This window comes from Pyrus communis, chromosome 10 (genome assembly GCF_041283825.1).
Source record: "Pyrus communis isolate YQ-2024b chromosome 10, ASM4128382v1, whole genome shotgun sequence".
In the NCBI taxonomy this organism is placed as follows: domain Eukaryota; kingdom Viridiplantae; phylum Streptophyta; class Magnoliopsida; order Rosales; family Rosaceae; genus Pyrus; species Pyrus communis.
Window position 1 is genome coordinate 23,115,916 of NC_142574.1, and position 22,577 is coordinate 23,138,492.

At 39.6% G+C, this 22,577-nt stretch overlaps 1 pseudogene; it reads right to left on the minus strand.

Moving 5' to 3' along the window:
* Positions 1-6,847: 6,847 nt before the first annotated feature.
* LOC137728389 (ethylene-responsive transcription factor ERF098 pseudogene) lies at positions 6,848-7,285 on the minus strand (annotated as a pseudogene).
* Positions 7,286-22,577: the final 15,292 nt, after the last annotated feature.

Below are 22,577 nucleotides of genomic sequence, written 5' to 3' on the forward strand. Positions count from 1 at the left end.
TTGTTGAATGCCTTGGATAACCGTGTTTGGTAGCATTCCAAGTGTTGTTGAGCTTCGAGCCTTCTCTCATCCAGCGCTTCCAACTCCTGAAGGCGTAACTTTGCATTTTCTTCATCAGTCAAGCCTTCTTGTATAGCCATCCTTAGTGAGGGAATTTGACTTTCGAGCGGTAGAACAGCTTCTACGCCATATACGAGAGAATAAGGTGTAGCTTGGGTAGGAGTTCTATGTGTAGTCTTATATGCCCAAAGTGCTTCACTTATTCTTTCATGCCAATCTCTCTTTGTTCGGCCGATTACCTTTTTCAGGAGGTTGCACAGCGTCTTGTTGAATGCTTCCGCGAGGCCGTTGGCCGGAGCATGATACATGGAAGACTTGTGCTGCTTGAACTTGTATTTGTCGCAAAGCTCGTCCACGAGTCGGTTGGAGAACTGCTTTCCGTTGTCAGTGATAATGTAGCGAGGCACCCCATATCGGTGGATGATATGCTCCTTGATGAAACGAACAACAGTTTCCTTTTTTACTTCCCTTAAAGGGATGGCTTCAGCCCACTTGGAGAAGTAATCTGTTGCAGCTAGGATGTAAGCTTCCCCTGCAGATGACTTTGGCGTAATTGGTCCTACAACGTCCAATCCCCATGCGTCGAACGACCATGAAGCAACTGTAGGGTGTAATGGTTCAGGCAGTTGATGTATGAAGTTGGCGTGGAATTGGTAGGCTTGACACCTTTTGGAGTGTTCCAGGCAGTCATTCACCATGCTCGGCCAGTAGTAACCCATTCTTTTAAGCCGAAAATGTAGCTTTGGTCCAGACTGATGTGCCCCACACACACTTGAATGTGCTTCTTCCATGGCTAGATTAACTTCTTCCTCACCTAGGCATCTCAGGAGCACTCCTTCAAAAGAGCGTCGATAGAGTGTTCCTTTGTAGTAAAGGAAGCGAGGTGCTCGTCGACGTATTTCGGAACGGTGCCTGAGATCATCTGGAAGCTTTCTGTGCTCTAAGTAGTCGATCAGCGGCTGTCTCCACTCTTTAGCATCGACTGGAAGTACTGAGATGACATTTGTATCATCTAGTGACATTTCATTAACGAGCGGAATCACCCACCTTTGGCAAACTGGCACGTCTGCAACTTCATCTTTTCCTAGTGTCATACTCGAGGCTAGATTGGCGAGAGCGTCTGCCATTTGATTTTCCTTTCTCGGCATATGTTCTAGTGTCACAGCTTCGAACTTTTGTAGCAGTTGGGTCGCTAGCCGGAAGTATGGGACGAGATCATATTTCCTCACCTCATATTCAGTTAAGAGTTGATTGATTATGAGCTTGGAATCGCCATATACCTTAAGAGCTGTGATTTCCATGTTGATCGCCATTTGGAGCCCGATGATCAATGCTTGGTACTCAGCAACATTGTTGGAGCATAACTCATTCAGTTGGAAGGAGTAAGGTAGTATTTGCCTTTGTGGCGACATGAATACTATTCCTGCCCCCGCTCCGTCTGCTCGTGCGGATCCGTCGAAGAACATCGTCCATGTTGGGAAGATGTCGATGTAGAACACCTCCTCGTCAGGCAAGTCGTCTGAGATTTTCCAATCAGCCGGGATTGGATGATCGGCAAGGAAGTCTGCTAGCGGTTGTCCCTTGACGGCTTTAGCTGGGACGTAGATGATCTCATATTGATTAAGAAGCAAAGCCCATTTAGCGAGTCGCCCTGTCAAGACTGGCTTAGTCATAATGTATTTGACAGGGTCGGCTTTAGCAACCAAGTGGATGGTGTAAGCATGCATGTAATGTTTGAGTTTCTGAATGGCAAACACCAAAGCGAGGCACATCTTTTCTATTGGGGAATAGTTCAACTCAGCGCCGGTGAGAGTTCGACTGAGGTAGTAAAGTGCTCCTTCTTTTTGGGGATTCATTCTCTTGCGCCAAGAGTGCTCCGATTGAACTTTCCTGAGCAGCAATATACAATATGAGTGGTTTCCCGGGCACAGGTGCCCCCAGGATAGGTGGACTTGACAAATATTTCTTTATGCTTTCAAAAGCATTATGGCATGCTTTGTCCCATACGAATGGAACATCTTTCTTCATAAGGCGACTAAACGGTTGACAACACCCTGTGAGGTTGGAGATGAAGCGTCTGACGAAGGCTAGCCGTCCTTGTAGACTTTTCAGCTCGCGCAGGTTTCTTGGCTCGGGCAGACAAGGTGCGTTTGGTGCCGTTTGTAGTTTCAGCTCGTGCAGGCAAGGAGCGTTTTGGTGCCTTCTGCAGTTTCAGCTCGTGCAGGCAATGAGCGTTTGGTGCCATTTGCAGTTTCAACTCGTGCAGGCAATGAGCGTTTGGTGCCGCTTGCAGTTTCAACTCGTGCAGGCAAGGAGCAATTGATGTCGCCTTTTATGCTCGTGCAAACCAGGAGCGTTGGTTGTCGCCTTTTATGCTCATGCGGACCAGGAGCGTTGGTTGTCGCCTTTTATGCTCATGCAGACCAGAAGCGTTGGTTGTCGCCTTTTAGGCTCGTGCGAACGAGGAGTTTTTGGTTGTTGTTGTGGATTTGTCAAGCGATCTGGGAGAGGCGTTCCTCACAATCTTCATAGGAAGGAGACTTGATCGAGAAATTGAATAAGTCTTCGATGAAGAAGAGATCGCGCATGAACGATCTTTGTGTTGAAATTTTCTTATCTTCAACATTTTCACATTGCTTTGGAGGTTGGCGAAAGCTGTTTTCCCTCCTTTCTGATTGGTGTACTTGTGGAGAAGACATATGTTTCTCGTGCAGTTTCTTCGGAGTGACATGAGTCCATCCTTCAATTTCACTTGACTTGGAGCATACCCCCAACAGTCGAGGTGAAGACTTTGAGTCGAAAGAGCCAGAAGTGACATCTTTCTTAGGGATTTCATCTTCAGTGTCGTCCTCTTGGGTTTGTTGGCATGAAGATTTGCCAGTGTGGACGATGATGCGCCTCCTTACTTTCAGTGGTCCTTTTGTGTCGACCTCTAGGATTGCTTGGCGCTTCATCCTTGAAGGAATCAAGCTTCGAACGTCGCCTTTTTCTGCTAACCCATCGAACTTTTCTTCCTTTGGTGTTGTCTTCCTCTTTCCAAAAGGCTTCTCATTATCTTCAAATCTTTCCGAAGCTGATCGTCGCAGAGGAGAGATAGCTGTGTTGCTTTGTTTCTTAGGCTTTAACAACCTTTCAAAAACAGAGCTTTGGGATGTTGGCGCGTTAAGCCTCTTGAAGATAGAGGTTCGGCCTTGACTACCAATGCGATTAAGCACTGAAATTCTGGAGCTTGAATGGCTCATCCTATCGAAGACCGACGTCCGAGGGGCGGGTTTAGGCTCTTTTTGGTCTTGTTCAATGCTCACGCTGATGTGTTGAGCGCTAGCTTTCTTCACTTTGCTTGAAATCTTCACGGGTGTATTTGGTGTGAAGCCAAGTCCAGCTTTGTTGTTGTCAACTCCGTAATCATGCTCCTTCAACTTCTTTTGAGTCTCGGTGAGGTCACAATCTTTGTCATTGACGGTGTTTGAAACCTTCTTTCCAAGATTTGAAGAGGAAGCAAAGTCATGCCTAGCCTTTGACATGAGTTCGTATGCATTTGGGTTAAAGCCTTCTTCGGTCTTCTTAGTTGGAAGAGAGCTTGGTTTCATTTTGAGGCCATGTTGTGCCTCCAGACGGTTGATGAGTTCGGCGGTTTGCAAGTTTCTCTCCTCTGCAGTCCGTGTGAGCTTTGCGATTGCTTCATTCATCTGAGCTAGCTGCTCCTCGATTGAAGTTACTCCAGTGGTCATGACTTGCATGGTTGTACTGCCGCTCGAATCAGCGTCGGAGAGTAGGGACTCTGAGTATTTCCTCAGGCTTTCCCCTCTTGATGCCCTTAGCGAGGCTAGGGTGATCACAGGCTCGTGCCTCAGGTGCTCTTGTTCCTTTGACAGAGTTAATGCAGGGGCGGAAGCCGCGGCAAAAAGAGCTCTTGCCTTAATTCGGGTTATGGTGCCCGAAATATCATCACTTGCGGCGATGATGTTCTTATTCTTTTCTTTGATTGCAGGAACAACTTGATCCTTTCTTGATGCCATTTGCGTTTTTCGATGATTTGAGGATAGAGATGAGAGGTAGAGATGTCCCACCGAGCGTGCCAAATTTGTGAACACGAAAGATTCCTTGAAACAAGAAACCAGAATAACGTGTACAAAATAATATTTTTGTGTTTATGATTTTGGGGTTACGATCTCTCTCAAATTTGGTCCTCTGATTCTATCTTCGTAGGGTGTAGGTTTGTGGATGAGTTGTTGATCCAAAGGGCCGTCGGGGCTTGATCTAAGGATGAACAGTTGATGAACGGATCTTCAAGGGGCGTTGGGCTTGATCTTGAAGAATGAGTGTATGGATTTCTTCAAGGGGCTTTTGGGCTTGATCTTGAAGGTTGATGGATGAGCAGATATTCAAGGGCTTTTGGGCTTAATCTTGAAGAACGATTGGATGTGTGGATTTGTTTGTGCTGTTGATCCAAGGGGCCGTTGGGGCTTGATCTTAGGATGAACGATGAACACTTTCTTCAAGGGCTGTCGGGGCTTGATCTTGAATAATGGTTGTGTGGATTTCTTCAAGGGCTTTTGGGCTTGATCTTGAAGGTTGATGGATGAGCGGATCTTCAAGGGCTTTGGGGCTTAATCTTGAAGAACGATTGGATGTGTGGATTTGTTGAGGTTGTTGATCCAAAGGGCCGTTGGGGGCTTATACTTAGGATGAACGGATGAACACTTTCTTCAAGGGCCGTCGGGGCTTGATCTTGAATAATGGTTGTGTGGATTTCTTCAATGGCTTTTGGGCTTGATCTTGAAGGTTGATGGATGAGCGGATCTTCAAGGGCTTTTGGGCTTAATCTTGAAGAACGATTGGATGTGTGGATTTGTTGAGGTTGTTGATCCAAAGGGCCGTTAGGGGCTTATGCTTAGGATGAACGGATGAACACTTTCTTCAAGGGCCGTCAGGGCTTGATCTTGAATAATGGTTGTGTGGATTTCTTCAAGGGCTTTTGGGCTTGATCTTGAAAGTTGATGGATGAGCGGATCTTCAAGGGCTTTGGGGCTTAATCTTGAAGAACGATTGGATGTGTGGATTTGTTGAGGTTGTTGATCCAAAGGGCCGTTGGGGGCTTATGCTTAGGATGAACGGATGAACACTTTCTTCAAGGGCCGTCGGGGCTTGATCTTGAATAATGGTTGTGTGGATTTCTTCAAGGGCTTTTGGGCTTGATCTTGAAGGTTGATGGATGAGCGGATCTTCAAGGGCTTTTGGGCTTAATCTTGAAGAACGATTGGATGTGTGGATTTGTTGAGGTTGTTGATCCAAAGGGCCGTTGGGGGCTTATGCTTAGGATGAACGGATGAACACTTTCTTCAAGGGCCGTCGGGGCTTGATCTTGAATAATGGTTGTGTGGATTTCTTCAAGGGCTTTTGGGCTTGATCTTGAAGGTTGATGGATGAGCGGATCTTCAAGGGCTTTTGGGCTTAATCTTGAAGAACGATTGGAGGTGTGGATTTGTTGAGGTTGTTGATCCAAAGGGCCGTTGGGGGCTTATGCTTAGGATGAACGGATGAACACTTTCTTCAAGGGCCGTCGGGGCTTGATCTTGAAAGAGGATTTAACGAAGAACGAAGAGAGCTTTCTTGATTCTTCGGAATTCTTGGGAATTTGGATGGTTGGAAGCTTTGGAGTTTCAAAGCTTCAAGGATTTGGGGAATTCTCTTCTAATTTTGGAGTAAAGAAATGTATTTGTGAATTCCTTGATGCTTGATACCTTGATGGAGAAGCCTATTTATAGGCTTTGAGAATGAATCACCACCACAAAATATTTTTTTCCTTTCCAAGCACCATTGCCTAATTTTCCCACTTAATGCAATATTGAAATTGAAGTGGTCTAACTTATGGCCTAATTTCCCACTTAATACCATTTTAAACTTGAAGTGGTCTAACTTATGGCCTAATTTCCCACTTAACACCATTTTAAACTTGAAATGTGTATGCTTTGTCATTGCCCAAATGAGAAAAACTTGCTTTGATCCGTAATGGATTGAAGTGTGCTTGCCTTGTCATTGCCCAACATGAGAAGAAAAACTTGTTTTGATCCTCAATGGATTGAAATGTACTTGCCTTGTCATTGCCCAAAATGAGAAGAAAAACTTGTTTAATCCTTCAAGGGTATTTCTTCCTATTTTGTTGAGTCACACGCCATGTGTACAATTTGTACAACACGTGGCGTATGCCATGTATGCCTTGACACGTCAAAACTTTAATGCATTGGTGAACATTTGTTTTACTGAAATTTCGATGTCTACAAAAATATTTGATTTTTATCAAATATTTTTTTACAGCTTACTTTAAAGTGAAGTATCTTTGGATAAAAGGAAGCAATACCCAACCGGACCTGTGTTCCATTGTGCAGCTTTGCCGAATAAACTCTACCTATTAGTGTAAAACAACGTTGTGAAAAAAAAAAAAAAAAAATGTTGGATTAAGACAAAAAAAAAAGCATTATAACAGTTGGTTTAGTAGATTGACAACGCATGCCATCTTCATAGTACTCACATGGGAGCAGTCGACGCCAGTGTTTTATTATATCATTCATCTAAACGACTCAAATCCCAAACCGTTGGCGGAACAAAGAAACACAGGGGCTGCATTTGGCATTGTTTATGGAACAACTGAAAGCACATCGTAATAACAAGAAACATTCATAATACTAAGTCCAAATGGCACTGAAAAGTTAAGAGTGTGGAACAATTTGGAAGCTTAAAATTACAGAACCAGAATAAGAAAGAATGCTACTTAATTTGTTTTTCTTCACTTACTTTTGCTATTATTCTCAAAATCAAGAAGGTCCTCTAAAACACTATCATCTAAACACTCAAACTCGAAGATTTCTCTTCCGAATTCGGTCCTACTCGCATTATGGATTCTCGAAGATGATGGAAAAGAAGATGAAGACGAAGAAGATGATGAGGAAGTAGTAGCAGCAGAGTGACCTGCATCTTTCAAACCATATTCACTTGGAAAATTGAGAATTGCAAGAGCACCCCTCATGGAAAAAGCAGCTCTATCATAAGCCCTTGCAGCTTCTTCAGCAGTGTTGAAGGTGCCAAGCCACAACCGACCTCCCTGCCTTGTTGAATCGCGTGTTTCGGCAGCGAATTTCCCCCACGGCCTTGTTCTCACACCTCTATACCTCACATCTCTCTGTCCCTCTTCTTTAGCTTTGCCTTTTCTTTGGCCTCTTTCCATGGCCTAGTAAAGTGAAACTATTGAATCCTCACTCTTGAATTTATATATACTGGTTTTGGACAGGTGCCTAATTGGGTATATGTAGAAGTTGACAAATCACACCAAGATGGCCATCTGATAAAGATTGTTTATTGGGTGCAAAGTATTATGACTGCATGAATAGAAGATCAAGGTGCATGATGGCCTTCAAGGAGGGGTCAATTTTGAGTGTATCTGACAGGACTTTTTCTTGAAGTTTAATTCCCAATTTCAGAAAGGGTAGTGGCGTCATTTAGATTACATGATTTCTTCAATAGGGTAGTAAAAAAACATGTGGGTTTTGGCTAACTAGACTGTATAATCATAACAAGGGGTTTGCAAATTTATGGGGCTTGGCTTAGCCCCCAAGCTCCACCTTAACCCTAACTAGACCATTATAAATAGAGGTCTTAGGGAGTGGGTTATGAGCATCCTCACAGCAGCCATAGCCTAAATTTCTCCGTGGAAATTCCTCCTCACTCACAAATCTCTGCCAAATACTCGGTTCACCAAGATGGAGGCAGAGACTAAAGAGTAAACTCTTTAGAAGCAATTCTAGGTAGCCAACTCACCGCCCTACGTCCCAAACCTGTACACAAAAGCCCTAACTCATGTGTTTCCCTGGTTGCTCACTCGAGACGGTTGTACGTAAGAACAAAACAATTGTTCGACTCGAGTTATTGTGCTAGATATAATTCCTAAACTTGAATATTTATATATGTTGCACGTTCATATATAAGTAATAGGGGATGAGCAAAAACGGACTCTTGTCACTGGCTTCCTCCTATATATTGAAACGCCTATCGATTCCGTTGAATGAATCCCTTTTGAACTTTCCCTTTGTTTATTTCTATAGGCATTGAGCACGCATGTATAACTTCTAGTAAAATATCAATTTTTGATGTATTATTAGCTTTATTAACATAAAATTTTTAGGTGCTTCGGAGTACTGAATACTCTGCATGCTTTAACTGTTGTGTCACATCCCAACCCTCAAGCTCCAGTGATATTGTCCGCTTTGGCATTCCCTGCCCGAAGACAGAGCTACCGCACGGTTTTGTTTCTGCGGACCGGTACTCAGCCGTAGCCAGCGCCTGCTCTCCCCTCAGGGAGTCCACAAAAGGCCTCATTGAAACTTAAGGTTGGCAATGGATATATAAGGCCCAAAGACCACGCCCTCACGGGCGATGTGGGATACTACAATCCACCCCCCTTAGGGAGCCCGACGTCCTCGTCGGCACACCACGACCGTGAGTCTGGCTCTGATACCAAATTGTCACATCCCAACCCTCAAGCTCCAGTGATATTGTCCGCTTTGGCATTCCCTGCCCGAAGACAGAGCTACCGCACGGTTTTGTTTCTGCGGACCGGTACTCAGCCGTAGCCAGCGCCTGCTCTCCCCTCAGGGAGTCCACTGATAGGAGCATATTTATGCGACTTAAATGGCTTGTTCTCGTACATTTACGTTATGTTTCTTTAGTTATTTTGGTTCTTTATGCTTCTTTTGTGTGTTTTCAGGTTCTAAGGGCAAAGTATGCAAAAGGATGCCTTTTGGAGCCTTTTGGAGCAAATTAGAGATTGGAATGGATATCATATGCTTGGAGCCAAAAGGATGGACGAAATTGAAGACTTGAAGTAGGAAAGTTAAATCCTAAAAAGACCTCATGTTTGAGCATCATTGAAAACTCCTACGCATTTTAGAACACAAAAACAACATTCCTAGCAACCTTAGGACATTGTCGTGTGTTTCCTTGTGTCTCCCTTCCTTGCCATGCAAGGAAGGGCTTTGTTCCCTATTTTAAATACTTAAACATCCACCACTTATCATTCACCTACAACATCCACCTACTTCACCTACAACATCCACCTACTTCACCTACAAATGACATAGCCATATGTTCCCTCCACTACTCCTATAAATACCCTTGCATTCATTCATTCAAAATCATCTCATTCACAACACAACACCCCTCAAACACTTCCATTATTCCCTAGCCGTGAGCTTCCCATCTTCCCCTTAGAATCCAAACCGTGAGTCCCCCTTCCACCATTCCTCATCCATTTCCATAATTCCCCAAACCTCACCTTAGACCTTGTGCTACAACAACGAGGAAGATAAGAGGGCCTAAACGTTCATACAATTCAAGTTTGAGTTGTTGGAATGTTTAGGTGTTTCTTTGATTTCAAAGTTTAAATTCAATTCTCTTTGTTTTGTACGTATGAGGAATGGAAGAGAAGAGTGCCTAAACATTCATACAATTCAAGTTTGAGTTGTTGGAATGTTTAGGTGTTTCTTTGATTTCAAAGTTATGAGGAACTAAACCCCCTTTAGCTAGGGGGTGATTCGAAACTATGTTTATATTTGCAATATGAATTGATTAACTTTCGTTGGAATTTCATAAGTTGTGGATTCAATTTGTTTAACCGTTTGATTGATAACTTATTTATGAATGTTTATTAAGAATGCGCGCTTAATTTTCATGATTAAATATGACGCTAGAATATAAGTGAATTTCACCTAATCGTTATGAACTTATATTCACAAGTAGTGGAGGTTGCTTATAAACAATCGCGTTAAATGAATTCTTGGCACGAGTTTCATGCTCATCATAGTAACGAATGCCTCGTCAACACTTATAGTTTTCATAATGCTTAATGATCTTTGATTGTATCTTTATTGTGCTGTTCACGTAAAGGACTTTTGGAGAATGTGGTGAATTGCGTTGCGCTAACCCATCCAATTCATTAACTTAAGGAAAACTTGACGGTTAATTTAAGCGGACCTAATTAACCCGGGGCGTTGAGTTTCATAATTTATCGAAAGACCAACTGAGAATCAATCTTGTATGCAAGTGTAACATGTGTGGAGAAGAACCCCTTGGCTATTCCATCATCCATATTTTATTCACATTCATATTTACATTCTGTTTTAATTGCAATCTGTTCATTTAGTTTAATTTTGTCAAAACCTAAATCCCCCTTTACTTTAATGTCAAATTAGTTAGAAATCAATTTAGTTTGTGTTTTTAAGAGTTTTGAGTCTTTTGAACTTGTTAGAATCTGTTTAGTTTATGTTTTAAAGTATTTTTGAATTCTTTGAGTCTAGTTTAGTGTTTTATATTGTTTTTACGTTTTTAAGTCAGTTTCCAAGAGATTAACAATCCCTCCTAATCCCCGGTCCAGAACGATCCCTACTTGCACCTATACTACAATTTGACAAAAAGAGGGTTTAGTTTGTGTGCGTATAAATCACGCATCAAATTTTGGCGCCGTTGCCGGGGATTAGCAACTTTGCTAATCTCTTGGATTGTTTTATTTTCGTTTGTGTGCATATATTTTTAGTTTTATTTTAGACACAAGACATGACACTTGATAGTGCTTCTCTTTTGTCACAGCTTATGGAAGAGTACCAAACGCAAAGAGTTGGTACATTTGATCATGATCAATCAAGGAACGACGTGTTTTCCAATACTTACAATTCCGATTGGAGTGATCATTTAAACTCTATATGGTGGGAACCTCAACATATTCAACAAGAAGGATATTGGCAGCCTTATGAGGAGTTCTATTCAACGTCTATGCATCCACCACAACCTCATATTCAATATGCCCAACCAAACTCAAGTTCGTCAATAGATTATAATCAAAAGCTTAATGAATTACTTTGTTTGGTGCAGGGCTCACAAAACCAAGTCGAGGAGACTCAACAAGGAGAATATTGGCAACCATATGAGGAGTTCTATACAACGCCTATGCAGCCACCACAACCTGCCCAAAGCAATGTAAGTAATTCAAGCGATAATGATACGATTTTTCAATTACTTACTACTTTGACGCAGGAAGTCCAAACTTAAACCAAGGATGAACAAAATCAAGACAAGAAGTTGGGTAAATTGGAGGAGCAAATTAGGCAGATTATGGAGTTCATGAAACAAATTCAAGAGCAAGAAGTGGATGAGGAGCTGCTAATTGAGGAAGAGGAACACACGCAACCTATGGCAAGGGTGGAAACACCTTTGCCGCAGGCACCTATCGCTCCTACGCCATCCAATTCAGGTAAGGTTGTTCCAAAGTTAATTATTTCTAACCCCGTTCCACTGAATGTCCCTATTCCTTGCAGGATTATGCAATCCAAGGAAGAAGAGGGTGAGAAAGGCATCTTCGAATCCTTTCCAAAGAATCAAGAGCAAGATGTGACTGGGGAATGTCTAGAAAAGGATATACTTGAGGCAAACAACCCCAAAGAAATTGAATTTTATGACACAAGACAAGGACCAATACTCACATGCAATCTGGCCAAGTCCAATATCCCTGAAACTTTCCAGGGAGTGGTGTTTATTCTTGAGTTTATGTCGGAGCACACAGGTAAGCCGCCTCCCCGAATTTCAATTTTCTTTTATACTAATATGTTGTTAATGATCCAGGCACCCACTTTAGAATTTGAACCAATGCCGGTTCACTTCAATATCACCTTCCATTCAAGGACCAATTCCATGCCGTTTGATTTTATTTATGTAAAAAAAAAAAAAAAAAAAAAAAAAAATAATAATAATAATAATAATAACATGGCAAAATAATGTAACTTTCACAAAGGTTGTTTGCTTGAAGCCCCACTCCTTGGCAAAACTCTAGAAGCGGGAGGCATCGGAGCAGAAGGCATCGAGGCGGAAGGCATCGGAGCGGAAGGCATCGGAGATAGAGCATTCGAGGCCTCAATACTTGGCCAAACGCTGGACGAGCCAGGAAAAATGTGCCTCTGGAAGTAAGCCGCAAGCCTTTGACGGTCACTTTGACGGTCACTTTGCATGCGACCATTGGATTCTTGCAGCTCATCAAGCTTCCTCTTCATGCCCGTCGAATAGTTGTTTGCAAGCACATGCAAACTTCTATTCTCGTACTTAAGCAGTTTGATCTCTTGCTTAAGACTTTCCACCTCCGCCATCAATGATTCCACCTGACGGGAGCGGGCAAGCAGGCGTTGGCCCATGTTGGACACAGAACTCGCACACTGAACACTAAGTGCGAGGGACTCTTGAACGGCCAACTCATCGGACCGTCCTGACAGCAGCCTACTATCTTTTGGAGTGAGGAGGTTCCTAGCTACTATTGTAGCTGTTGTGGCGTCCTGCATCACTGAGTCTTCACCTGAAAGAGGACCGTTAGAAGATAAGAAAGAAGGGCGCCATACGTTACCTTGACACGGCGCGCCCGTATCACTGCTAAGGCTCAATTCCAAGCTAAGGTTCGATGGGTTTGCCATTTTTCAAAAGTGTTCAAAGAGAAGGGGTGGATGGAGTTAAATTTCAAAGGGCCGGAGACGATGTTCAAAAATGGGAATTCTTCAGAGTGTGTTTGTTGTGGTGATCGATACCTCTATAAGAAGCCAAGGCGACGCGTCCACCGATTCAAAACGCCGGAATTTCCGGCGTAAGTTAAGCGAAGCTTTCTCAGCTTTTCAGAAGACGCGTTCAACTTTGTCAAAAGATTTCTTCTTTTCAGACAACACGTGGAGGCCATCATCGCAACTACACATCTTTAGCCGACAAGCGCAAAGTTCGGCGACGCTTTCTCTGCTTTTCAGAAACCGCGTGCAGCTTTGTCAAAAGGAGCCGCATCCGCACTACTACGTGTCGTTCAGAAAGCAAAGGGGCGTCGTTCAGAAATCGAAGGGGCGTCGCTCAGAAATCGAAGAGGCGCCACTATTTCAAAAAGCCGGATTTGCGGGATCAAAACGTTTGTCGACAAGGGTAAAAGAACAATACCACCACTTGATATTATCTCTATATATGTCGACCTTCGTCTTTTATGGCAAGGCAAACCTGAAGAAAATGCCCAACTCTCCCTCACCTCTGAGGGTGCACTCCCAGCAAAGCCTCTTGAAATACTCAATTTTTTCTCCCCCAAAGATGATACCAGATGCCTGGAGTATAGATGACCCAGGAGGAAATGGTGGATTGGAGTGTGCTGATTCATTCACCGCTTCTTCAAAAGCAAAGGCATCTCATATCATTAAGGTTAAAAGCAAAAGTATCTCATATCATGCTCTTTCCCTGTCTTTTTCTTTGTCCTTGTTCTTACTCGCATGGCAAGGTAAAAGAAGCAATCAGCCGGCACTTGGAGTCAGTCTTCCGATCTGGAGCCAACTGCCTGGAATCTATTCCTGATTGCTTACCTAGCGTTGCTCTCGAGTAGTCATCTTCAACGGTTGATACACTTCCAGAGAAGGGACCACTCCTGCAAAGATTGAACAAAGAAACAGATAAAAGGGGAAAGCTCAGACCTCCGGGGGAGACCAAAAGAATCCTGCTGCCCAGTTCAAGAGTAGCACAAAGGAAAATCAACGATGGGAGGAACCCCTGTGGAATCAACAACATCAAGCCTCAATGAAATCAACAAGGAGAAGATGAAATTTACATTCCACAACCAGATTTGCGTCTCTAAACTCTTCTCTTTGTTATTTACATTCTGCCATGTTTAGTATGTTTAGTTGCTGTTTTTATGTTTACTTTTGTTTGGTGTGATTTTAAGCTTAAAACATTGAGGACAATGTTTGATTTAAGTGTGGGGGGGGGGGGGGTAACTAATGTTGTTGATACAAATTCGTGAGATTTTATCACCCATAACTTCAAATGTTGTTCCTTACTGTTTTAAGGCGTTTTTAAGTTGTTTTAGAGTATTTTAGTATGTTTTGTTTTTATAACTCCGAAAATACCATAAAAATTTGAAAAAAAATTGTTTTGAAAAGCCTAAAAAGAGTGTTTTGAGTCGTTTTTGTGTGTTTGTGTCTTAGGATACCTTCCAACACAATGACAAGGATTTGGTTTATAATTGCATGACGGTTAGAAAGAGTTATAAACATAGAGAAAAGTATGATTTACTCTTGGTATATGCTTGGTTATGGTTATAATGTATGACTTCACATGCAATCATAAAAGAAAAAAAATTTGTTTTTGTAACATGCTTGAAGGAAGGAACTCAAACAAACGCTACAACCCTGAGAGACTTGAGCCTATAACGTTCTTTGGAGAGTTTAATCTGTGATTTCTTGTTTTCTAAAGTCGTTGCATGATCTCATTATTCTTTGCTTGGTTACTACTTAGAAGGCGTTTCATCATATAGTTCCAAATGCTAGAACTCATGCCCATTTCATTCAAAGCATGTTATTGATTTGCATAACACATATTCAAGAAGAAGTTGTGTAGTGACCACCACCATAGCCAAATAGCCTTACTTCCCATACTTCGTATATGTTGTAAGTTTTAACCCCGTTGAGCCTTGTTTAGCCTTTATTCTTTGTTTACCCACATTTTCCTCACCTAGCCTAGTTTAGGACAATCCCCACCCTTGTTCTTAAAAGATAGTGAGCATGACTTAATTGAATTCCTTTTGAGTTACATTATGAAAGAAAATAAGTGTGGGGGAGAGAATGTTTAAGTGTTGATGTTTTGAGATTCAAAAGAAAAGAAAAAAAAAAAAAAAAAAAAAAAAGAGAAAAGAAAAAAATGAAAGAATAAGTGATTGAAGAAATGTTCCAAAACACCAATTCTGGGTGTAAATTGTCTAAACTCTCCCTTTTTGTTCAAAAGTTGAGTTTTCATTCAAAAGTGAATTCTAAGTTGATTCAAATGCTTTGCTCACTATTTCTTTAAAAACCTTTGTTTTCCATATCCCTTCTTTGTTATCCACATACCCCAAGCCCCGTTACAACCCTTGACTTCTATCTTGAGTGTTGTGTATTTCAATTTGTGGAGTTTGAACTTGGTATGGGCTTATGGTGTCACTGGTTCTCGCGTCTAAGTAGTAGCATTCCATTCATGAGATCATATCTAAACATGCTTATTAACTCCAAAAAATGCTTTCCTTATTATAACATATGTGAGTGTTCGTCTACATGTTTACATCAATCTTCTCACATATACCTAGTGTAGGGTGTGTAGTCAGAAAATCTGTGTGAAAAACGAGAGTACATCTAGTAAGAAATTGAGGGAATTCTCTAAGGCATGTTACTACATTCAAAACATGGTTTTAAATGCTTAATTGTGAACTAGTATGTGGTGACTATGAGTAAGAATGTACTTAAGTGTAAAGATGGCTCAAATCTGTGAGAATAATGATTTTTAATTTGTCATGTGCATTGGAAGTCCCTGATACGATTGTTGGAAGGTGTAGGTTGTGTTTTGTTCTTTTTGTTTTGTTTTTCTGTTTTGCTCGAGGACTAGCAAAAGCTAAGTGTGGGGGTATTTGATAGGAGCATATTTATGCGACTTAAATGGCTTGTTCTCGTACATTTACGTTATGTTTCTTTAGTTATTTTAGTTCTTTATGCTTCTTTTGTGTGTTTTCAGGTTCTAAGGGCAAAGTATGCAAAAGGATGCCTTTTGGAGCCTTTTGGAGCAAATTAGAGATTGGAATGGATATCATATGCTTGGAGCCAAAAGGATGGACGAAATTGAAGACTTGAAGTAGGAAAGTTAAATCCTAAAAAGACCTCATGTTTGAGCATCATTGAAAACTCCTACGCATTTTAGAACACAAAAACAACATTCCTAGCAACCTTAGGACATTGTCGTGTGTTTCCTTGTGTCTCCCTTCCTTGCCATGCAAGGAAGGGCTTTGTTCCCTATTTTAAATACTTAAACATCCACCACTTATCATTCACCTACAACATCCACCTACTTCACCTACAACATCCACCTACTTCACCTACAAATGACATAGCCATATGTTCCCTCCACTACTCCTATAAATACCCTTGCATTCATTCATTCAAAATCATCTCATTCACAACACAACACCCCTCAAACACTTCCATTATTCCCTAGCCGTGAGCTTCCCATATTCCCCTTAGAATCTAAACCGTGAGTCCCCCTTCCACCATTCCTCATCCATTTCCATAATTCCCCAAACCTCACCTTAGACCTTGTGCTACAACAACGAGGAAGATAAGAGGGCCTAAACGTTCATACAATTCAAGTTTGAGTTGTTGGAATGTTTAGGTGTTTCTTTGATTTCAAAGTTTAAATTCAATTCTCTTTGTTTTGTACGTATGAGGAATGGAAGAGAAGAGTGCCTAAACGTTCATACAATTCAAGTTTGAGTTGTTGGAATGTTTAGGTGTTTCTTTGATTTCAAAGTTATGAGGAACTAAACCCCCTTTAGCTAGGGGGTGATTCGAAACTATGTTTATATTTGCAATATGAATTGATTAACTTTCGTTGGAATTTCATAAGTTGTGGATTCAATTTGTTTAACCGTTTGATTGATAACTTATTTATGAATGTTTATTAAGAATGCGCGCTTAATTTTCATGCATAAATATGATGCTAGAATATAAGTGAATTTCACCTAATCGTTATGAACTTATATTCACAAGTAGTGGAGGTTGCTTATAAACAATCGCGTTAAATGAATTCTTGGCACGAGTTTCATGCTCATCATAGTAACGAATGCCTCGTCAACACTTATAGTTTTCATAATGCTTAATGATCTTTGATTGTATCTTTATTGTGCTGTTCACGTAAAGGACTTTTGGAGAATGTGGTGAATTGCGTTGCGCTAACCCATCCAATTCATTAACTTAAGGAAAACTTGACGGTTAATTTAAGCGGACCTAATTAACCCGGGGCGTTGAGTTTCATAATTTATCGAAAGACCAACTAAGAATCAATCTTGTATGCAAGTGTAACATGTGTGGAGAAGAACCCCTTGGCTATTCCATCATCCATATTTTATTCACATTCATATTTACATTCTGTTTTAATTGCAATCTGTTCATTTAGTTTAATTTTGTCAAAACCTAAATCCCCCTTTACTTTAATGTCAAATTAGTTAGAAATCAATTTAGTTTGTGTTTTTAAGAGTTTTGAGTCTTTTGAACTTGTTAGAATCTGTTTAGTTTATGTTTTAAAGTATTTTTGAATTCTTTGAGTCTAGTTTAGTGTTTTATATTGTTTTTACGTTTTTAAGTCAGTTTCCAAGAGATTAACAATCCCTCCTAATCCCCGGTCCAAAACGATCCCTACTTGCACCTATACTACAATTTGACAAAAAGAGGGTTTAGTTTGTGTGCGTATAAATCACGCATCATCCACAAAAGGCCTCATTGAAACTTAAGGTTGGCAATGGATATATAAGGCCCAAAGACCACGCCCTCACGGGCGATGTGGGATACTACATGTTGGATCTTGATTTTTATATAGTTAAACAAAGATCTAATAGTTAAAATGCCCAAGTAACCGGTACTCAAGAGTACGCAAGGCCGGTCTTGAGAATTTGGCGGCCACTGAGTTTTTAAAATGGGGCCCTAATATTCTTTGATTTCCGGTTCTTTGTAGATTGATATGTATAAAAAAATTCGCTAAATACATAAATATTCTATTTCCACATCCAATATCAATAAAAATTAATATAAAAAGAAGATAAATATACAAACATTACTTAAACATTAAATGGCTCATGTTTTTAGACTCAAATGTACTAAATGTTTGTAGTCAAGAGTTTAAGATTGAGAGTGAAGAACAATAAAACTTGATGATCAAGGGAGTAAAGAACAATAAAACTTGATTGATGAGTATAATAAATTCAACAACGTCAATTGTTTCTCTTGTGTTTTTTTTGTAAAATCAACATCACACTAACGAATTGAATACTAAAATAATCCATTGAATAAAAAATTATTGAAAAGAAAAATATAAATTCAAAGTTTTGATTACCTTCAAGTACAATCTTCAAGATCATGTGATAGTTAGTTTAAAAATTCAATAGAAATGGGGAGATTGGGAAGTTGAAAGAAAAAAAGATTGCAAAGGGATTTGAGTTTTATAACTTTATATGCATTTGGACAGATGGATTGGGAGTTGGACAGATGGATTGGCAGTAAATTTGAAAACAAGAAAAATTTAGTGACCAAAAAAGGCATCTCTGTGTTTTGAACTCAACACTCCAAAGAAAAAGAAAGCCGAATATTTCCACTGCACCAACAAATGAATTATGATATCTCTTACTTTTTTTTTTTGTATTTATATGTTATTTATAGGATATTAAAAAATTTTGGGGGCCTCTTCGAAGTGGAGGCCCTAGACGGACGCCTACTTGGGCTACCCTCAGGGCCGGCCATGAGAGTACCCAAGAAAGTCTCTTATTAACTTAGGAACAAATAGACCAGTGTAATGTATATATGTTCAAGGAGGTTGAGTTGGGACTGATGAAACTACATAAAAATGTGTTAGATTTGTTGCCAAACTGAGGCTATTTGGCTTGCATTGCTGTTACAGATCATAGGAGAATTGTCTCAATTCGAACTTTCAATGCTTCATAGTATTCACAAATTAGATTACCATGGAATGATATACCGTTACCCTCGCACCCGCGAAGTTTCCAATTGGTTGCTTCAACAGTAATAATGAGTGGTAATAATTAAAAAACAGTATAAAGTTGTATTAGCTCGTAATATGAAAATGTCATGAACTTATTTTAATGATATGTAACGTATATGAATACTGGTAGCACAATTATTTTTCAGAAAATTTATAGTGGCATGGGTTTCTTGCATGTAGTTTGAGTGATGAGCGTTAGTTTAGGGACGAACGGCAGGACGAGGACAAGGCCTCCCGCAGATGCACTGCAAGTCTGCAACATGATGCATCGGTAGTCAATACCACCAGCTTTATGGCAAGAGTCTGCGCATTTTCCACGATGGAGGCAAAAGTACCCGTTCCACCACCAACAAGTCTTAGCTTCACTATGCTACACTGTCTCTTCTGCACATATGAAAATTCTATATAGATGTTATTAGAATACTTAATGAATTGAGTTCTCAAGTTTACTTTGCTAGGTATTGAGCAAATTATCTAGCAGATTAAGAATATTAACCGTGCGCATTACAAAAAAAAAAAAAAAAAAAAAAAAAAAATATCAGTGGCACGTGATGTGGTTGCTAAAGTTTCTAGCCACTTATATTCTTATGTGCTAATTATTAGCGATTGATATGTACTGGGAGGGACTTACGAGAAGTGACAAGGATAATGAACAACAAGGCAAGAACAAAAGATTTTCTCCCCACCATGCTTGCTCTTCAGTTTTCCAATGGCCTCGTAGCTACAACTCTCTCTCAAGAGTACTCTCACTCGCATTAATGGCTTTGTACACATCCCAGAGCCTTCTTATATAGCGTGGATTTGAGGGTTTGTAAGGGACAAAAATGTCATCTTGCGCGCTTACATACAAAGTTAGTTTACAGTGGCTTTCACTAATTAGTTTCAACACCAGACTGGTCCAGTGCTCAAATTTATTTGGCTAAACTTGTCTTATTTGTCCTTAATCACTTTGTGTGTGAACAATTTCATTTTCTTTTTTGTTTTTTATTAAGAAGCGTAATTAGTTTTTAAATTTTTTAAAAAGAGTATGAGACAATGATGATAGGATCTCTTAATAAGGGCATATTTTTCTTAATATTACATAATTATCATTTTGCTCTCTTTATGTAAATATTGTGTATTAAAAGTAAGGGTAAAATAGGAAAAATAGGGATGTTGTCATTTTCTCAAAAGATACAAAATTACTATTTTACCATTCTTATATAAATATTGTGTATCAAAAATGAGAGCAAACTTGAAAAAAAAAAGTGGCAAAAATTTGACAATAAAAATTCTCTTAATAGAATAGATAGATTCTCTTAATAAAATAGATAGATTCTCTTAATAAAATAGATAGATTCATTATACACTTCATCTGCGTCGGACTTCCTTTTACTTTATTCAATCTCCATCAAATTTGAGGCTTATGGAAAAACTAGATAAGGATTCCATCGACACACAGTGGCTGACTAATCTTCAACCTTCGAATGACTTTTTTATCCTTTTACACAAAGGCTATTTGGAATTTAAGACAAACTTTTTTATTTTTGTTTAACTTTAATGAGAAAGAGTAGACGAGATTAGCTCTTCAGCAATGATCATGTGTAAAATAACTATTTTCCCCTTTAGAATTGAGGACCATTACACCCAAAAATCCCCTGCCCGTCCCTCCTCCACCATTTTGGACACACTTATATGGGTCTCACATCCAATCATAGAACCCAATCTCTTTTAGAGACGCTGTTACAATAAGTTTTTTTTCCATGTGCAAATAATACTATAATTTACAAATTTGTCGAGTCTGACTAAATTGACAAATTTTGACCAAATACCCAAGGAAAGTTAACAAACTTTGGCTAAATGTGTGGTTTCCTGGCCAGTCTAATTTGACTATGCATCGCTTAAAATCACTATTCTAAAAATCATCGCCTAGCGCTACCTAGGCCTCATCTAGGCGCTAGATGGCTGACCACCGTCTCAATTAATGCCTAGACGTTTGAAAATTAAGAAAAGGTGCCTAGACCTGCTGAGGCACCCGCCTAGCCCGGCCAAATCCGCCTAAGCACCCACCTAGGTTGCGACTCACTTAAACAGAAAATAGATAACTTTTATTTTGCATTTATTATTTTAATACATTATATGTTTGTTTCCCATGTTTTCATTATGTTCCAATACTTCATAATATATATGTCATTCTAATTTGTAATTTATGATGAAATTATATATATTTTAAATATAAACAAACACTTATTTACATGAAATATAATAGATTTACTTAAATCTGCCTAGCCGCCCGCCTAGCCGCCTAGGCACTAGGCCCCAGCCCGCCGCCTGACTAGCGCCTAGTGTCTTTTAGAACCTTGTTTAAAATTATGGAAATGTACACTTTACACCTTTCATATTTGATATTTCAATGGTATCTCCCTATAGTTGAAAAATTGCAAAATACACAATCAAAGTCACAAATTTTTGTGACATTAATCCTTCTGTTAAGTTAACCTTTGTAAAGACCAAATCAAATCCAGTGAGGGAATATCTGGTGTTTCAACAAAGATGTATGGTACTACAGTCTGGTGAATTTCACTTGTAAGTGAGATGTCTTAGGTTTGATTCTCGTCAAATGTGAACTTGAACCACATTATGCTAGCCTATTGTGAGGAGCTAAGCCCACACCCTGCCTTTTAGTGTAGATAATATCGTAAGTTAAAAAAAAAATTAACAAAAAACAAAAAACCAAAGATGTATGGTAGAAATCAAAGTAAGATAGAGACTTCCGTGCACCCGAAAGTTAAACCACATATCATAAGATTATTAGCCAAAGATGCTGCCATGGCAGCGCAAGGGGTGATAAAGAAGATCATTGCCTTTTTCATTAGGACAATGCTTCTCTTTGCTAACACTCTCTCCTTCTCCATGTCAAAATTTGAATGTATTCTGGATGATTTGCATTCAGTTATGATAGTGGATCATCAATTACGGGAATGCATTCAGGAAATCACATTTGTAGTATGTGTAGGAGTTTGAGACCCTCATGTCCCACATTGGGAAACATTATTTTTTCACTAGCCTTTATATAGGCTTATTCCTTCTTCTTAGTAATTAGAACTTGGATCATTTGGAAATGGATTGAAGGCTTGAGCCTTATGGTTGTGTGGATTAGGCTTGAATATAATATAGTCTAAATACAATTAATATTAATTAATCAAGACAAAGGCTTGGGCCTTGGAATTTAAAATTAATCAGATTCATTAATTTTAATTTTCGGATTAAGTTTTTTAATTAATTAAAAACGTTTTGATTAAAAGACATAGCTATTAGAAAGAGTTGTGTACTTTCAAATACACTGAACATGTATTTGAAAGGGTGTGAAACAACCTATATATTTGCAATCACAGTATCCAAGTGATATCATCTTTTCTTCCTCTTTTTCTTCCGTACGAAATTTCCAAAGAGTAACCACGCAAAGCAAATTCGCTAGAATTCTAGAATCCAATGCGGGTTGTAGAATTAGGAAGTTGAATCCTGGTCGAGCAGACGTTGTAGAGCCACAAGCACAAGAGTGAGACGAAAATACTATTCGAAGGACATAGCATTTACTCTAGCCTCTACCTTCTGTGATCAAGTTAGTATCATTGATATTCTTATATTAGTTTCTGTATTTATTATATAATTTCATTCTGCATTATAGTTTCTGTATTTTTGGTTAATAAAATATTAGAATTTCAAGTTCTGTTTATTTCTGTTATTTTTTGTTTATTTTAGAATTGTTCTCAAACAGTATGTACTTTATTATATACTTGCAAGCTAATGGTCACAAAAGATTAGACTTACAAAAAAAGTGAACTCCTGGAAAGAGGTAAAAGCACACTGGCCTGGTGAAAGACATTAATTTAAGATAATGTCACAACAACGATAGTCTA